The following is a 16838-nucleotide window of genomic DNA, read 5'->3' as shown; positions in this document are numbered from 1 at the left end:
GTGTAGTAATGAAAATGTTCAAAAATTGTTTATGGCGATGAACACACAACTATATAACGGTTCTGTGAACAATTGATTGTATACTGTGGATGATTGTATGGTTCCTTAAATATCTCAATAAAATTGAATTAAAAAATTACTCTAGTCTCTAAATCTATATTACTATAAATCACTTGTGCTGTAACAGAAAGAACAGTGGACTGAGGATTCCTGAGTCAAATTCTACAATGAAGCAGTTGGGTGACTGTGGGTGTACTGTTTAATCAACTTGTGACTCGGTTCCCCCATCTATAAAATGGGGATCAAAAGCCTCATGAAGTGGTTGTAAGGATTAAAGAAGTTGAAACTTATAAAGTACAAAGAAGAATGTCTATCGCTCTTTAAGTTTCCTGACTGCTAAACCAAATACCATACAATGGATTGGCTTAACAACAGGAATTTATTGGCTCTCGTTGCAGAGTCTGGAAGGCTTGCTTCCTCCTGGGGTAGGTATTTTCTGGCTGGCTGGCAATCTTCGGGGTTCCTTGGCTTTTGAGTCACATGGCAATGCAGATGGCAGTGTCTTCTCCTTTCTCTTCCACATTCAATTGACTTCTGGCTGTTCCTGTGTCTTCTTTCTGTTTCCAATTGCCTTTGCCTCTAAGGACTTCAGCTACACTGAATTAAGACCCACCCTCATTCACTGTGAGCACACCTTAGCTAATAACATCTTCAAAGGTCCTATTACAAATCGGTTTACACCACAGGACCAGGGGTTGAGACCTGAACATACCTTTTTGTGGTGGACATGATTTAATCCCTAACAGTCACAAAATAAGTTGTTATTCTATTTTATATTATGTTAATAATGGAATTCTGAGTTGCTATTATTTATTACTGTTGAATTAACTTTGTGCCGACCAACTATGTGATCTCAGACAGGTCAGTTCACCTCTCAAAGTCCCACCCCAACTTTCCACCCTCTGAAACTCCTTCCCTTCCCACAGGGGTGACTAGCCCTCCATTCCAGGCTCCATAATTGGGTACGTGTCCACAAGTGTGCATGCAGGAGTTCCCAGCAACTGATGAGGCTGCATATATGGAAAATATGAGGCCACCATCAGAAGGGGTTTGTGGGAGCAGGAAAGGTGAGGGAGCTGGAAACTAGCAGGGCTGCCATTGCATCTCATGCTCCCCCACTTCTCCCTTGCTCCCTAGACCCCTGGAAAGGCTGTACAAAGTGCTCTGAACAAGGTATAACGGTGTTTGTGTCTATAATTTCAAGGAAACCATCACATTTCATCAACTTTTTCCAAGAACCAGGTTCCATTATGAACAAAAAGGCCCAAACTTCTGAGAAAGAGTCTCTCTGTTTATGACATTTTTAAGGCCTTGCTCATGTGTAAGTTTCCTCTACTGATCACTGTTTTGGCCAGAGTATCCTGTTGCATGCAAATACATTACTTGAGACTGAGGGAACCTCACCAAGTTGGGAGGGAATTACTCATGGGCAGCCCACAGGAGAAGGAGGGAGTGAGGAAAGCCCTGGTCTCAGGGGTAGGAGCAGACCCAACCAAGGCACACAGCACCTCAGGCAGGCTAAACATTTGGCCCCTGAATCAACTGGGAATTGTATTTAGTTGCCACTATCAGAGATCTGACGATGGTAACTTGAACAAATGGTTTATTTCTCTCTCACATAAAAAAGTCCAGAGGGCTTCTAAACTGGCTCCATGAACTCAGTAGGGACCCAGGCTCCTTAAAAAGGAGCTTTCTCGTCTACCATCCTAGTTCATTGCTTTCGATCTTCAAGGTTACCCCATATTCCAACATGGCTGTTGGAAGCTTCAACCATTATGTTCATAGTCCAAGCAATAGAAAGGTGAAATAAGGGAAGGACCTAAAGCATGTACACCCTTAGCCTTTAGTGGAGCATCCCTAGAAGTCCCATATGACAATAGGACAATTCTACACATATCTCAAAGACCAGAGCTCAGGCACACAGCCTCATCTAGCTGCAGATACTGAGAGTGAATTGAGAGAAAGGGGAGAATAAGGACTGTTGGTAGCAACACAGCTTTCTGTCTTGAGCAATTCTGCTCTGGTCCCAAACTTTCATGTCTACCTAGGAAACAAGAAGCACTTCATAAAGCACTTTGAAGACTATATTTACTGCCTCTTGGTACTCAAATATTCCCCCAGAGGACGTTGAATGATTTATTCCAACCATGTTGCACTCTTTTAGAGAAGAATCCTAGTAAACAGTGTTTGCTCCATCTTGGCACATTCCCAGGGATGCTTTAGCTCAACAACAAAGTTTAAATGGTCTTAAAGGACCCATGGACTAAGTTACCTGGCAGATTCACTCATAAGTCTGGTTCTGACTGGATGACCTAGTTCTGGTCCTAGAAATGACACTCTCTGGATCCTTTATTCATTCAACAAGTATTTGTTACACATCTACCACATCCACAGCATTATGCTAAATATTGTGGACCTAAGAACTGGCACATGCCATACCACTGCCCTCCCAGTGCTCACAGTTCAGAGGGGATTATAGGAAATTCACAGGTTCTTATAATACACAGCAGTGAGTATGCTGACGGGACAAGTGAGAGATTTCCTGGCAGTTCACTGGCAGGGTCCTTGACCCTGTCTTGGCATGCCACAGAAGGCTTCCCTAGGGATGATCTCCAAGTTGACAGTTGAAGGTCAAGGAGAAGTTATCCACATTGTGAAGGGTTCAAAACAAAGATGTAACAAGGTCAGAAAATGAAAGAGCATTCAGGCCACAGTGCAGAGAATGGATTGGAAAGGGTCAAGCGTGGAGGCAGGGAGGCCAGGGAGGAGGCCGTGGCTTCATTCAGGACAGCAGAAGGGAGGCAGAGTCAGTTTGGGTGGGGAGAGAGGCAGGTGTGCCAGAGATGTTCTCGAGCTGGCACCAAGAGAACTGGGTGAGTGGCTGATGGAGAGGATCTGTTTGGAATGGGAGGAGAGACTCAGACATGATGGAAGTGTCTGGCTGCAGAAACTCTGGGTGGTGATGTGTGACCGAGGTGGTTAGCACAGGGGACTGGCCTGCCACTGACACTGCAGGACCTGAGGCCTTGGATGGAGGCCTGTGGCTCAAAGCCTGCCATTCTTCTCCCCTGCAGCTGCAGCATTAGGCACCTCACTTGTGGACAGTCCAGCCTGCACAGTCAAGCCCCCCACACCCACACCACCATACAGCTGCCCCTGCCTGTCCTTCAGGCCTAGGGCTTGCTCGCACAGGCAACTGCAGTGGACTGTGCCCTCCAGGGAGCTGACTAGGGAAGAGGCCTGCACAGCCCTGGGAGAAGCTGGGACCTGTTAGGGCAGGAATTCCAGGGTCCTGGGACCCGAGGGCAGTGGGAGCAGGGGGCAGCACTAGGTGGGCATGTCATATTTGAAGGGGCCATGGCCAGAAGAGAGCTGGGGTGGGGGGCCTCCAAGTGCCCCCAGAACAGGGGTCCCAGCAGCCCCAATCTTGGGCAGAACTGCAGATGGAAGAGTAGGATGGGGGGAAGATAATGCATTTCCTTCTGGGCTGGTTGGGCGTGAAGGGCCTGCGGAGATGGCATCATTCTGGGGCTCAGGACAGAGATTTTGAAGTGACAGTTACATCTCCTCACCTTTGCTACCTCCAGTAATGCATGTATGGAGCAGGACTATGCCCCGCTGTGGGATTTGTTCCTTGAGGTTCCTCCATGCTCCGATATTCTCTGTACCATGTCTCCCCCACCTCATACATAGCCTTGCCTCAGGGCTGCTGCTACATGTTGGAGCGAAAGATGAGGACGTCTGTGGAAAGGGGCCCAGCCTGGCCCCATGTACCAGATTCTTGTAATCAGTTTAGTTACACAATGAAATTCAGATCAGAGTGAGGATTAGCAGAGGTAGTTTGTGAACAGTGCTTTGAACTTCACAGATGAAAGACCCCCCCCCCCCAACCCCAACCCCAACCCCACGTTCACACAAAGAACAGGCTGTATTCAACGCGACATAAACATATCGCCATCCCCAGGCCTCACAGCCGCCTGATGCTCCCAGGATACCGCAGCCGGCCTGGTGACCAATTGGCATCCCAAATTGCTTTCCACTGTGGCATTCCACTCAGGTCTCCCAGAGGGGGGAGAATGGATTCTGTCCTCAGCCCGCTGCTCCTGGAATTGCAAACATTCGGAGAACCCGGCCCCCAGCCCTGCCTTCTCTGGGACTGCTGCATGCAGGTCAGCGCTGCAGAGAAACGCGGGACATTTTCGTCCCCCACCCCCCTGCCGGAGGTCACTGACTGGACTACAAGCAAGCACAGCAGTCCCACAGCCACCACTGAGAGGTGAGCAGAGGGGAAGGAGAGGGGTCGAGGCCCTCTGCCCGGCATGGCCTGCTGCTCGCGGGTTATTGTTCCCAGATGGGGACTGTCAAACCCTGTCAGCCTCAGATACACACTGGGTGCGCTACATCCGCATTCCTGGAATATGTACAGGCCCCAGCTTCACCTTCGAGGCTCTCAATTCAATAACATGTCAAGTCCCTTCAGTCTCACCCAGAGCTAAAACCCCCTCACCCGCTCACTGCCTTTGCATTTGGAGCCCACAGGCATTGTGGCTGTGTAAGCATTTAGCTGGGCCACGGGCAGGCGCATTTAGTCTGAGCTGGTTACACTGAGTGGTCTGAGCCAGCTGGGTCTCCCCTGTTAGTGCTGGTTTCATGAAGAGTTTAGGAAGCCAAGGGCAAGTTGACTGGGCTCTTTTGGCCTGAGGACTGAGTATCGTGAATGCCATCTGGGGTACCTGGGGAACGGAGCAGGACAATTTGGCTGGTTGCTTTTTAGTTCATGGCCTGGCTGGTGGCACCACAAGAGGCCTTGCCAGGAACTACTCCAGGGATCCAGATGCTGTTGATTCCCCGCTCCACATACCCAGGTCTGCCATGAAGGGCGTTTCATGGCTGCCTGCAGCCCCCTCCTCATCAGTCCTCCACCATGAATCTGTTCTCTTTGACTAAGCCGAAATAAATTAGGCTCTTGTCTAAACAGCATTAAATCTGCAGGCCACAAGGGCACTGTATTTTATACTGGTGCAGGGACCTGTGTGGGGCCCAGGGAGGGTCACTCGGAGGTTGGCAATGCAGTTGGATCTATAATCCCAGACCTTTCACTTCCCATCCAACAGGATTTCAGATACAAGGACCCAGAGGAAATTCTAGATGAAAATGTAACTCTTTGGAAGTGATGAGAGATGGTGCATTATGGATTTGAGGGTCTGGAATACCTACCAGATCTTATTTATGTGCAAATCATCTTTGAGGAGGATTCAGTGCCCTGTGCCTCCTGTTATACTGCAAGATGCCCTCAAGCAAGGCCCAATGATATGGGCTTCTTAACAATTTTTAAACTGTAATTTGCAGATTGATGTAAAACCAGAGCGACTTTTCCTCTTAGTTATCCTTTAAGTTGCCCAGCATAATTCTGATCACTTGCATTTAAGTGACCTTTATGTCTCAGGGATTTCAAGGCACTTTTCAAATGCCACGACCCAAGGGAGCAGCCCCTGGGATTAGGAATTCCTAGTTTACATCTGCCCTGGGCTTCACACTGTCTCAGTAACTCCATTAAACTGAGGCATTTAGTTTAGTGGATGTGGTAAAGAAGATGAGAGCTAGTACAGAAAATACTGTGGTTCCAGCTTTGGGTTAACCATGGGCCGTGAGTTTTCGCAAATGGATGTTCATCCTAATTTTCAAGAGACAGCGATTATGAGCTGGCAATTTTCCAAGAATCCTAAATCCGTAAAGATATTTCTTTCAAGGCCCTAATATCTAGCAACGCCGGTCCAAGAGAACCCTCTGGCATGCTGCCTTCTGTACGCCTCACACAGAATCTGAGGTTGGTTGCCCAAACCCCAAATCTCCTGGTCGCATAACTTGGGGAGTAACCGTCCTAATAAACGTGTTCTGTTCCCTTGCCTCACTGCTCTTTTCTGAAATATCTTGTTTACTAGGGAAGGGCTAAGAATCTAAACACATCAAGGGACAGTTCTCCCTGTCCCCCAAGGCTTGAGTTGAACTAAGTGGAACCATACCTTTGCATTCTTCCAAACCAACGGGTGGAACCAATTTAAAACCTTATGATAAAAAAACAAACAAACAAAAAAAAAAACACACACACCAAAAAAACTTCATGATCATGTGATGCATGTGCAGAAACTCTCTTGTGTGTTTTAATGTTCCTACCAAGAAAAACAGAATGTTCTTGTCTGTGTTTTATCCACCAAAGACAGGCACCACACTCCAAGAGCAATAGGTCTAAACAATTGACCACTGCTTAAATCAATTACGGTACAGCCATACAAGGCCCCAGAAAAGTCACGCTTTGGAAACAAATTTAATGACATGAGAAAACGTTTATGGTGTGCTATTAAGTGAAAAAAGCTGCTTACAAAACAGAACATGCAGTATGTTAACAATTATGTAAAAATTATGTATATATCCATAGAAAATCTGGAAGGCTATATTCCAAAATATAAACACTGGTGGAATAAACATACAATGGCCCAGTTTGCGCACAGTGCAAGGGCATCTGCTTGAGAGAACGAGTCGTAGCTGCAATCTTGGCCCAGAACTGTGCCTGCTGGGGAAGGCCAGCTTTTTCTAATCATACAGGCGCACCAGGCAGGCTGGCAGCAGTCCCAGGAATGAAGGGGGAATCTAATTTTTCATGTTTTCCAAACTTTATTCAATGAGTATGTGTTACTTTTGTGTCCACTAAAAAAAAAAAAAAAAGATATAAAATATAATCAACTTTTAAAAGATAATCAGTGGAATTTTGAACACTGAATATTTGATGATATTAAGGAATTATTTTTTAAAGTTTGCTAATATATCATGGTTATGTTTTTTAAAGAATCACTAGCTTTTAGAGATGCCTGCTGACATACGTATAGATGAAATGAAATGTCTGAGACTCACTTCAAAATAATATAGCAGATGGTAAGCACGTAGGAATATGATGTAAAAAAAGAACGGTCGTGAGTTTAAAATTGTTGAATTGTTCAAGCTGGTTGATGGGTGCATGGGAATTTGTAATACTATTCTGTCTATTTTTGTATACGTTTCAAGCTGCCATAATACAAAGTTAAAATAAAAACAGAACATTGGCTTAGGCCATTGTCGTAGCTTCCTAGGACTGCTGTAACAAAGTGCCACACACTGGATGGCTTTAAACAACAAGAAATTTAACATCTCACAGTTCTGGAGGCTAGAAGTTCAAAATCACGGTGTTGGCAGGGCTGGGCTCTCTCTGAAACCTGTCAGGGAGAATCCATCCTTGCCTCTTCCTGGTTTCAGGTGGTTTTCCAGCAATCCTAGCACCTCCATCTCTGCTTCAGTCATCACATAGTTTTCTAACTTGCCTAATTCCATCTGTAATGATCATATTTCCAAGTAAAGTCACATTCCAAGGTACCAGGGATTAGGACTTGAACACATCTTTTTGGGGGAGACAATTCAACCCTTAGCAGTCACTGTGGCTGAGGCTGTCCTGCGTGTTTCCTCATCTCTGCTCCCAGTGGGACAGTGCAGACCCACAGCCCACCTGCGAGTGCCTCCCTGGGTGGGGTGGAGGGGCTGGGGAGGGCGTGAGGGCGCGATGCCCAGAGAGGCCATGCAGGAGAGCAGCAGACGCATGCCACCTTCCCATTTCTGGCAGTGGGGGCTGCTCGTCCCGGTGCCTGGCATCTCGGTCACAGCTGGAAATGGCCATGGGAAAGCTACCAGCAGTAGGGAGAAAGTAATAGCATTTCTAACACCACAGCTAAAGAGAGGAAAACAGATTCCCAAATTGGACTGAGTAAACAGAGTTTCACCCTTGACAGGGGCCATCAAATATCTAACATGTTTAACTATGTGATGATTGGTGATCAGCAAATCATCTTCACTGAAACAAAAAAAAAGGAGAGAAAAGGATCAATTTCAAGTGGAAGGAAATGGATTAAGCTACGTGGAAAAACTGAGGACTAGTAAGGTACTAGTTAAGGTACAGTTATTGTATCAGCTTGGAAGGCTTTTGGTGGCAAGTAATGAAAAACTGTTACAGTGGCTTAGGCCGTAAGTGTATTTATCAGTTAGTAAAAAGAAGTCAACAAGTAGGCAATGTCAGGGTTGATTCAGCAACCAATGATGATGTCATGAAGCCAGGCTCTTTGCATCTTTCTGCTCCTAGTTTCTTTTGTTTGCTTGTTTGTTTTTTGAGCAGACTGTTTTTTCATCTTAGACTTACTGTTCATGATTGTGGCAGCTCCAGACATCACAATCGTATGTGACCACATCCAAAGACAAGAAGCAGAGGGAGGAAAGCCAGAGAGATGTCTTCTGTGTAGCTTTTTAATTTTTTCCCAGAAAGGAAAACCCTTGCCCAGAAGCCCATCAGCATACTTGTCCTTGTATCTTATTGGCTGGTATTTGGTTGCATAGCCACCTCTAGCTGCAAGGGAGATTGGGCCTTATTTCCAGGAAGAAAAATGTTGACAATGGGTGCTAAGCAACCAACCAACAGCAGCTGCCATGGTTATGCAAGAGAGCTAGGCCATATCTTTCTTCATTATTGAAGCAATTATTACTAATTCTAGAAAAATTGGAAAATGCAGGAAATTACCTAGAAACAGCATCATCCAAAGAGATCCACTGATAACATTTTGGTGCCAGGGGAGTATCTTTGAATGGAGATGGGCTGGTACATGAAGTCAAGTGGATACAGGAAGAGGATCTAACCCAGCCTTCCAGGTCTTTCATAGATCTGTGAGTCAAAAGAAAGGCTCACCTTGACTTCCTGCACTCATCTTCTCAGGATCCCTCACTTGGGTTCATCAGCCATGTATTGCAACATAACAAGCCATCCAAAAACTTAGTGGCTTAAAACCACAGCCATTTATTATTGTTAATTCTGTGGGTCAGGAATTTGGGCAAGGCTCAGCAAGCACAAGTAGACTTTGCTTCACATGATATCAGCTGGTTCACACATGCAGGTGTATTCTGCTGACAGCTCAGCTGGGCTGGAAGGTCCAAGGCTTCATTTATCTCTCTGGGGCCTTAGTGCTGATCATGGGCTGGGATGCCTGGGTTTTGCTCCCTGTAGTCTCTCTCAATTCGTGGTTTCTCCTCCTCCAGTTTTGTGCTTTCCATGTGGCCTCTCTCACAGGATCAAGATCTTGGGTGGTGCTTTCCCCAAGTAAAAGCAGAAGCTAAAAGCTTCTTATGGCCTGGTCTTGGTAGTCCCAGAAGGTCATTTTTTACTTGTTGAAGCAAGTCCCAAGGTTAGACTGGTTTCAAGGGGTGGCAAATAGACTTTACCTCTTGATGGAGGAAAGGCAAAAGGCATGCTGGATGGGAGTTATGGTGTAACCAACTTTGAATCAATCTGCCACATATGGCAACAGATTTCCTCAGGATTAGAAACACACACACACACACACACATACACACACACACACTCATCCTTCCTAGCAAATGCACTGAAGTTCAATGCTGAAAAATGTTTCACCTTCAGCAGTTGTTTGTATGAACCAACAGTGGCAATGCATACTTTTTTTCAGATAAGAGCTTTTGGGTTTGTTGAGGCATTTCTGTCAACCATTCCTGAGAGTGAGATAGTTAATAGCAGTGGCTCCAGATCAAGAATATCTGGGTTCATTCCAGCTCCACCACATTTGGCCCTAAGATTTTGGGCAATTATTTACTTTTGCTCTATTCATCAGCTAGGGATAATCCTGCTTACTTTAGAGGTAGCAGAAGGATTAAATAAGTGAATATATGAACACTTAGAATGGTGCCTGGCATAGAGCAAATACAAGATACATGTTCGTGTTATTATATGCATTTATACCAATTGAAGTGCTTCCTTTCTATTGTGTTACCAATTCTGTTTTTTATGCAGGATGAAAGTTGTTTGGTTTATTGCTCTCTGGAAGAAGTAGCTGACATATTATTTTCAACCCTGTTTTAAACTGTCAATAATCAAGGTCTTGTCTTCTAGACTCCCACAACAGCATTCGCCCACTCTGTCTTTTTTCTTGACACCTGTCTTCTCTTTGCCTCCATGGAGCCATACTCTCCTGATTTTCCTTCTCTGTCTTCAATGCCTTCTCTACTTTCTTGATGCTGCTCCTCCTAAACCCAACCCCCAAATGTTGGAGCTCCTGGCCCCTCTTCTTGTTTCACTCTAAACTTTCTCCCAGATGAACTCATCCATTCTGTGTCTTCATATAATATGCAAAAATCCTCAAATCCGTATCTTAGGCAGAATTCTTCTCTGAGCTCCCAAATCATAAATGCAAGCCTCACTTAGATGCCTACCTGGAGCTCACACAGCTATCTCAAACCATCTTTAAACTGAACTACTTCTAGTCACTCCCACAACCTCCCACCTGGCCTCCCTCCAGTCTTCTGCACCTCAGCAAAGGACACTTTCATACACTTTGTTGATAAAGGCAAAAGAACGGGGCTCATTCCTGGCACCTCCCTCTCCCTCACAATCCAATCCAATTCAAAGTCCTGTCAATTCCATTAAGCCAAACCATATGAAACTGACATTTTTGTAAGTAAAAATGGCCAACTATTAGAATTTTATATAGTTCAAACTAATACTTTCAAAATATCTCTGAAACCTGTTAACTATTCTCCATCTCCACTGACCTCCCACCAATAAGGCCACCATAGACTACTGCTGAGACTTTCCAACGTCTTTCCCTGCTTTTATCCCTACCCGTACTAGATCAGTTTTCAATACACAGCCTGTATAATCTTTTGAAAATATGGATTGAATCATGTCACTCCCTTGCATAAAAGCCCCTCAACGTCTTCTCCAGCCCCATCTCAAGGCACGCCCTCTGTTTTAGCTTGCTAGTCTGCTATCCCAAATAACAAACAGTGGGTTGGTTTAATTGGAATTTATTGTCTCACAGCTACAGAAGCTAGAAGATTTGCTTTCTCCCAGAGTTGGTAGCATCCTGGTGCTGGCTGCCAGCAATTCTTGGGCTTCCTTGGCTTATATTTCTTCATCTCACACCATGGCAATGTCTTCTCCTTTCTTTCTTCTGTGACTTCTAGGTTCTCTTTATAAGACCTCCAGTAATCCAGATTAAGCCCACAACCATCCCCATTCAATTGAGCCATACATTAAATGAAACTATCATGTTCAAGAGGTCCTGTTTAGAATGGGTTAACACACACAGGAATGCAGACTGACATCAGTAAGATGCCAAAATTGAGGTACATAACTCAATCTACCACACACTCCCTTGTCCCATCCCCCCACCCACACTTGCCTCCTTCCTGTTCCTCACGCACACCCAGCTCCTTTCATCTGAGACCCGACATGGAGCCTTCGCTCTGCCTGGAATGCTCTCCCCACCAGTCTTCCGGTTTTCTCCTACTCATCCTTCAGGTGTTGGTTTAGCTGTCTCTTACTCAGGAAGACTTTCTTAACCTCCACCTTAGCCTTCAGTAGACTTCCTTTCTTCTCTTTTATGGCATTATTTGGTTTTCTTTCAAAACAATTATCACAATTTGTAATTATGTATTTATTAGTGAATTTATTTGTTTAAAGCCTGTTTCCTCTGCTTCAGTGTAATCTTCATGAGGTTCAGAACAAGATGGTGTCCGATATATTCACCATTGGGTACTCAGCATCTCGGGTGGAGGAGGGGCTCAATAAATGTTTGTTGAATGAATGAAAGAATGAATAAAAAAGCCTGGGTTCAAAGACTGTCTGTCAAGACACTGCTGTTCTGGAAGATTTATGTTTCCCAGTAGATCTCCCAGTCCAGGTTCCTCCATGTTTTTTCCCAGCATTAAAGAGGATATTGCTTTTTCACTAAATCTCCAATTTTTTATGTGGTGGCCTGAAAGAGACCTGATTTCCACTTTGTTCTGTGACTGCATTCCACTGTAGTCTACCTTTATAATTTTACATTTCGTATTTAGAACTATGAAAAGTTTTGAGTTAATTTTTGTATAAGATGTGAAGGTTAGGTCAAAGTTCATTTTTGTTGTTGTTGTTACATATAGAAGCCCAATTGTTAAAACTTCATTCATTGAAAAACTATCGTTTCTCCACTAAATTTCCCTTGTACCTTTTAGAAAAGTCAGTTGGACATATTTGTGTGGGTCTATTCCTAGACTCTCTGTCCTGTTCTATTGATCTATATGTCTATAACTCACTAATACCTCACTTCTTTGATTACTATGATTTTAGGCTAAGTCTTAAAATTGGGTAGTGTGATCCAAAAAAAAATTTATTCTTCTTTTTCAAAATTGTTTTTGCTGTTCTAGCTCCTTTGCCTTTCCATATAAAGTTTAGAATGAGTTTCACTACATTTTTAAAAAACTCTGTTGAGATTTTGACTGAACTCTGTAGACCAATCTAGGGGAAATTGACATCTTTACTGTGATGAGTCTTCTAATCCATGATCATGGTATATCTCACCATTTTTTTAGGTGTTCTTTGATTTCTTTTTCCATCAATATTACATCATACATTTTAGATGCATATTTTGTTAGATTTATACCAAGTATTTCATTTGGGGGGAGGACTATTATAAATGGCATTTTTTTTTAAAGTTTTTGTTTCCACTTGTTCATTGCCAGTATATAGAAATATAATTTACATTTGTGTTTTAACTTGGTATCCTGTAACCTTAACAAATTCACTGTGATGGTTAGGTTCGTGTGTCAACTTGGCCAGGTGATTGTGTCCATGTGTCTGGTCAAGCAAGCACTGGCCTGTTACTGCAAGGACATTTGTGGGTGGTTAATACACCAGAAGGCTGGTTTATTAAATCATCAGTCAATTGACTGCAGCTTTGACTGATTACATCAACTAAGGGCATGTCTTCAACAACAAGAGAATTCAATCAGCTGGATTTAATCCAATCAGTTGAAGACTTTTAAGGAAGAGAGGGAGAGGACCTTCACTTCTTCTTCAGCTAGCCAGCAAAGCATTTCCTGAGGGAGTTTCCTTCATGGGAGTTGCCAGTTCGCTGCCTGAGGAGTTCATCAAACACCTTCATTGAGTTGCCAGTTTGCTGCCTCCCCTACAGAATTTGGACTCGTGCATACCCACAGTTGCCTGAGACACTTTTATAAAATCTTATATTTATAGATATCTCTTGTTGATTTTGTTTCCCTAGAGAACCTAACTAATGCACTCACTTATAATTCTCAGAGATTTTTTTTAAGATTTCTTGGATTTTCTATGTAGACAATTATCATCAACAAATAGTGAGCATTTTATTTCTTCTATTCCAATTTATATGCCTTTTATTTCTTTTTCTTGCCTATTGCACTGGCTATGACTTCTGATATATGCTGAACAGGCGTGGACAGAGAGTGGATGAGCTTGCCTTATCCCCAACCCTGAAACAAAAACATTTAGTCTTTTAACATTGATTATGATGCTAGCTATAGATTTTCTGTAGCTGTCCTTTATCAGATTGAAGAAGTTCCCTTCTATTCCCAACATTCTGAGTATTTTTATCATGAGTGGATAATGAATTTTGTTAAATGCCTTTTCTGTATCAATTGATAATGATCACATGGTTTTTCTTCCTTAGACTATTAGCATAATTTATTACAATGATTGATTTTTTAATATTGAACCAGCATTGCCAGAATAAATCCAGTACAACTGATTTATTATTCTTTTTATGTATTCCTGGATTTTATTCACCAATAAATTATTGAGGATTTTTTTGTCTAGGCCCATGAAGGATGTTGGGCTATAGTTTTCTTTTCTTGAACTTTTTCTGGTTTGGTTTTAGGGTAACGATGGCCTCATAAGTTATTTGGCAAGTGTTGCCTCCAAGTGTATCTTTAGAGGTAATGGATATTGTGAGTAGTGTTCCATAAGCCCTAAGTGGTATTTTCCTTTTATCACCTAGGTATACTATAGTGCATGTTCCTCCACTCTCCATGTGGAATGTTCTAGTTAACTTGGCTAGAAGTTACTACATACAATGCACATGGGATACTAATTCATCACTAAGTTAAGAAGTATTTAGTCATTAACTATGATATACACAGGTATTGTCCTAGGCACTGGCAGAGATTCAAGAGCAATAAAAGTCACTGATTCTATCCACAAAAGATTTACTCTCCAGATAATTCAAATGAAATAAAACATACTTAGTCCACAAAGTAGATAACCCTGAACAGAACCAGTCTTCAATTTTGCTTCAGGGCCTCAGTCTCAATAACTACAGTATTTACTATCACTGTAAAACATGACTGATTTTAATTGCCCCACATGCTGCATCTCTTCCCACTTCATCCCTTGATGCTCTTCTGCAAGTACCAAGAGCTTATTTAATGCTTCCAAGAATCCTTCCAGGAATGTGATCCAGGTCCTTACTATTATTTTTATTTTGTCTTTATTTTTCCTGCTTACAAAAATAATAAATACTTGTTTATTTTAATTACTAAAATATAAAAAATAGAAAATGAAAGTGCCCTATAATTCCATCCCCAAAGATAAGAGTTTGATACATATTCCTTCAGATTTGTTGTTGGTCTTTAAATAAGATAATTTTTTAATCTTTCCTATAATATGAAATTCAGAGGTAGGCATCCTAGGCTGATATACAGCCCCACAAATTTCATTGAAAATACAGATATAAAGAAAGATTTTTTTTATAAAAATGAGGGCATATACATGTCTTTGTAGTTATAAAGCATGTATCAATATCCCCATTTTGCAGATGAGGAAATGGGCTTAGAAGATTGATAAATATGCTCAAGCTAGGAAGGAAAGGACTGACCTTTAAACTCAAGACTGCTTGTAACCAAAGGCCATGCTCTTCACTCAATAAAACCCTTTGCTATCATGGAGCAAGAGGGGTGGTGAGAAAAGCAAATACTTTCCTAACAAGACTCCATTGGGAAGATGCACTGGAGACCCCAGAAAGTTGGGAGATGGCCATCAAAAGCACACTTGTTCAGGAGTGATGTCATCAACATGGCAATGTAAGACAACTACTGAAAAAAACCTCCCCACAAATTTAGCAAATAAAAGGACAAATTCCCACTTGCTTAAAGCTCCAGAGGATGGTAGAGACTAGAGAAGGACTCCACAAATGCTGAATTAAAGAAATAGAAAAATCCTAGGTGGGAGAATACCTTCCCAGATGCCAGTCAGTTCCCACTCCCCTCCCCTTCACCTGGTTCTACAGAGCTTCCAGTCACACAGAGGCAGGGCAGCCTGGGAACGTCCCACTGCAGACTGAGATAGTAGAATGTCTCATGGAAGTGAGTTAGAACTCCATCCATGTCCAGGCACAGGAACCCAAGTCCACAGAGAACCATAGTGAAACACAAGCCTCTGAGGAGTGCTGCATACAGAAGAGCCCCTAGGAGCAAAAAGAATTAAAAGAGAGACAGAGACAGACAGAGAGAGAGAGGGAGAGAGAAACCACATTGGAGAGGCTGGTAAGAGTTTCAGTTGGTTGGAAACCTAAAGGCAAAATAACCTTTTTCTGAAGTGGCCCACCTTTCTGGATTTGACCCTGTTCCGGTTTACCATTGCTGCCTTTTTGCAAAACACCGGAAATGGATTGGCTTTTATAAAAGGGTTTTATTTGGTTACAAAGTTACAGTTATAAGGCCATAAAGTGTCCAAGGTAAGGTATCAACAATTAGGTACCTTCACTGGAGGATGGCCAATGGCATCCAGAAAACCTCGGTTACCTGGGAAGGCACATGGCTGGCATCTGCTCCAGAGTTCTGGTTTCAAAATGGCTTTCTCCCAGTATGTCCCTCTCCAGGCTGCAGCTCCTCAAAAAGGTCACTCTTAGTTGCTCTTGGGGCGTTTGTCCTCTCTTAGCTTCTCCAGAGCAAAAGTCTGCTTTCAAAGGCTGTCTCCAAAATGTCTCTGTAAGCCGCAGCTCCTCTCTCAGCTCCTGTGCGTTCTTCAAAGTGTCCCTCTTGACTGTAGCAAGCTTGCTCCTTCTGAGCTTATATAGTGCTCCAGTAAACACATCAAGTCCCGAGCTGACTGGGCAGGGCCACACCTTCATGGAAATTATCTAACCAGGTTATCACCTACAGTTGGGTGGGTCACATCTCCATGGAAACACTCCAAGAATTACAATCTAATCAAAACTAATACGTCTGCCCACACAAGATTGCATCAAAGATAATGGCATTTTGGGGAACATAATACATTCAAACTGGCACAGACCCCATCTGGCTCCCTGAGTCAGGATACACTAAAAGGGAAGCAGAAAAGCCTCACAGAAAAAAAAAGGGGGGGAGAGGCTTAAACTGAACTGCTGTAAGATAGGACAGGTCCCAGAATTGAAAAGTGTAAGGGAAATGGGGAACTGAGAGAGGGAAAGAATTTAAACAAATCATAGAAGCTAGGGAGAAAATTCTGCACAAAAATAGAACAGACCAAGATTCCTGGAGAGGAAAGGAAGCTCTCCTTGAGGTGAAACAATTGTGCAAAAAGGCAATTAAGGGGGGTGGGACAAGATGGCAGAGTGGTGAAGTGTGGGTTTCAGTTACTCCTCCAGGGCAGTTGGTAGAAAGCCAGGAACTGCATGGACCTGTCACCGCAGAGGAATTTGAGTTTGGACATACTTCATACAACACTCACAAATGCGTGGAGCAGCTGAGATCAGAAAAATCTGTAAGTTCTTATGGTCAGGGGCACACGCCCCTCCCTGCTAGGCACATCCCAAAGGAGGATTGTGGGAACCAGGAGGGAGAACTGCAGTTGCAGCAATGATTAACAAACTGAGACTGATGAACAAAAACTCCAACCATAGATAAACTGAGACCAGACACGA

Source organism: Choloepus didactylus, chromosome 3 (genome assembly GCF_015220235.1).
Source record: "Choloepus didactylus isolate mChoDid1 chromosome 3, mChoDid1.pri, whole genome shotgun sequence".
In the NCBI taxonomy this organism is placed as follows: Eukaryota; Metazoa; Chordata; class Mammalia; order Pilosa; family Megalonychidae; genus Choloepus; species Choloepus didactylus.
This window is presented reverse-complemented; position numbering follows the sequence as displayed.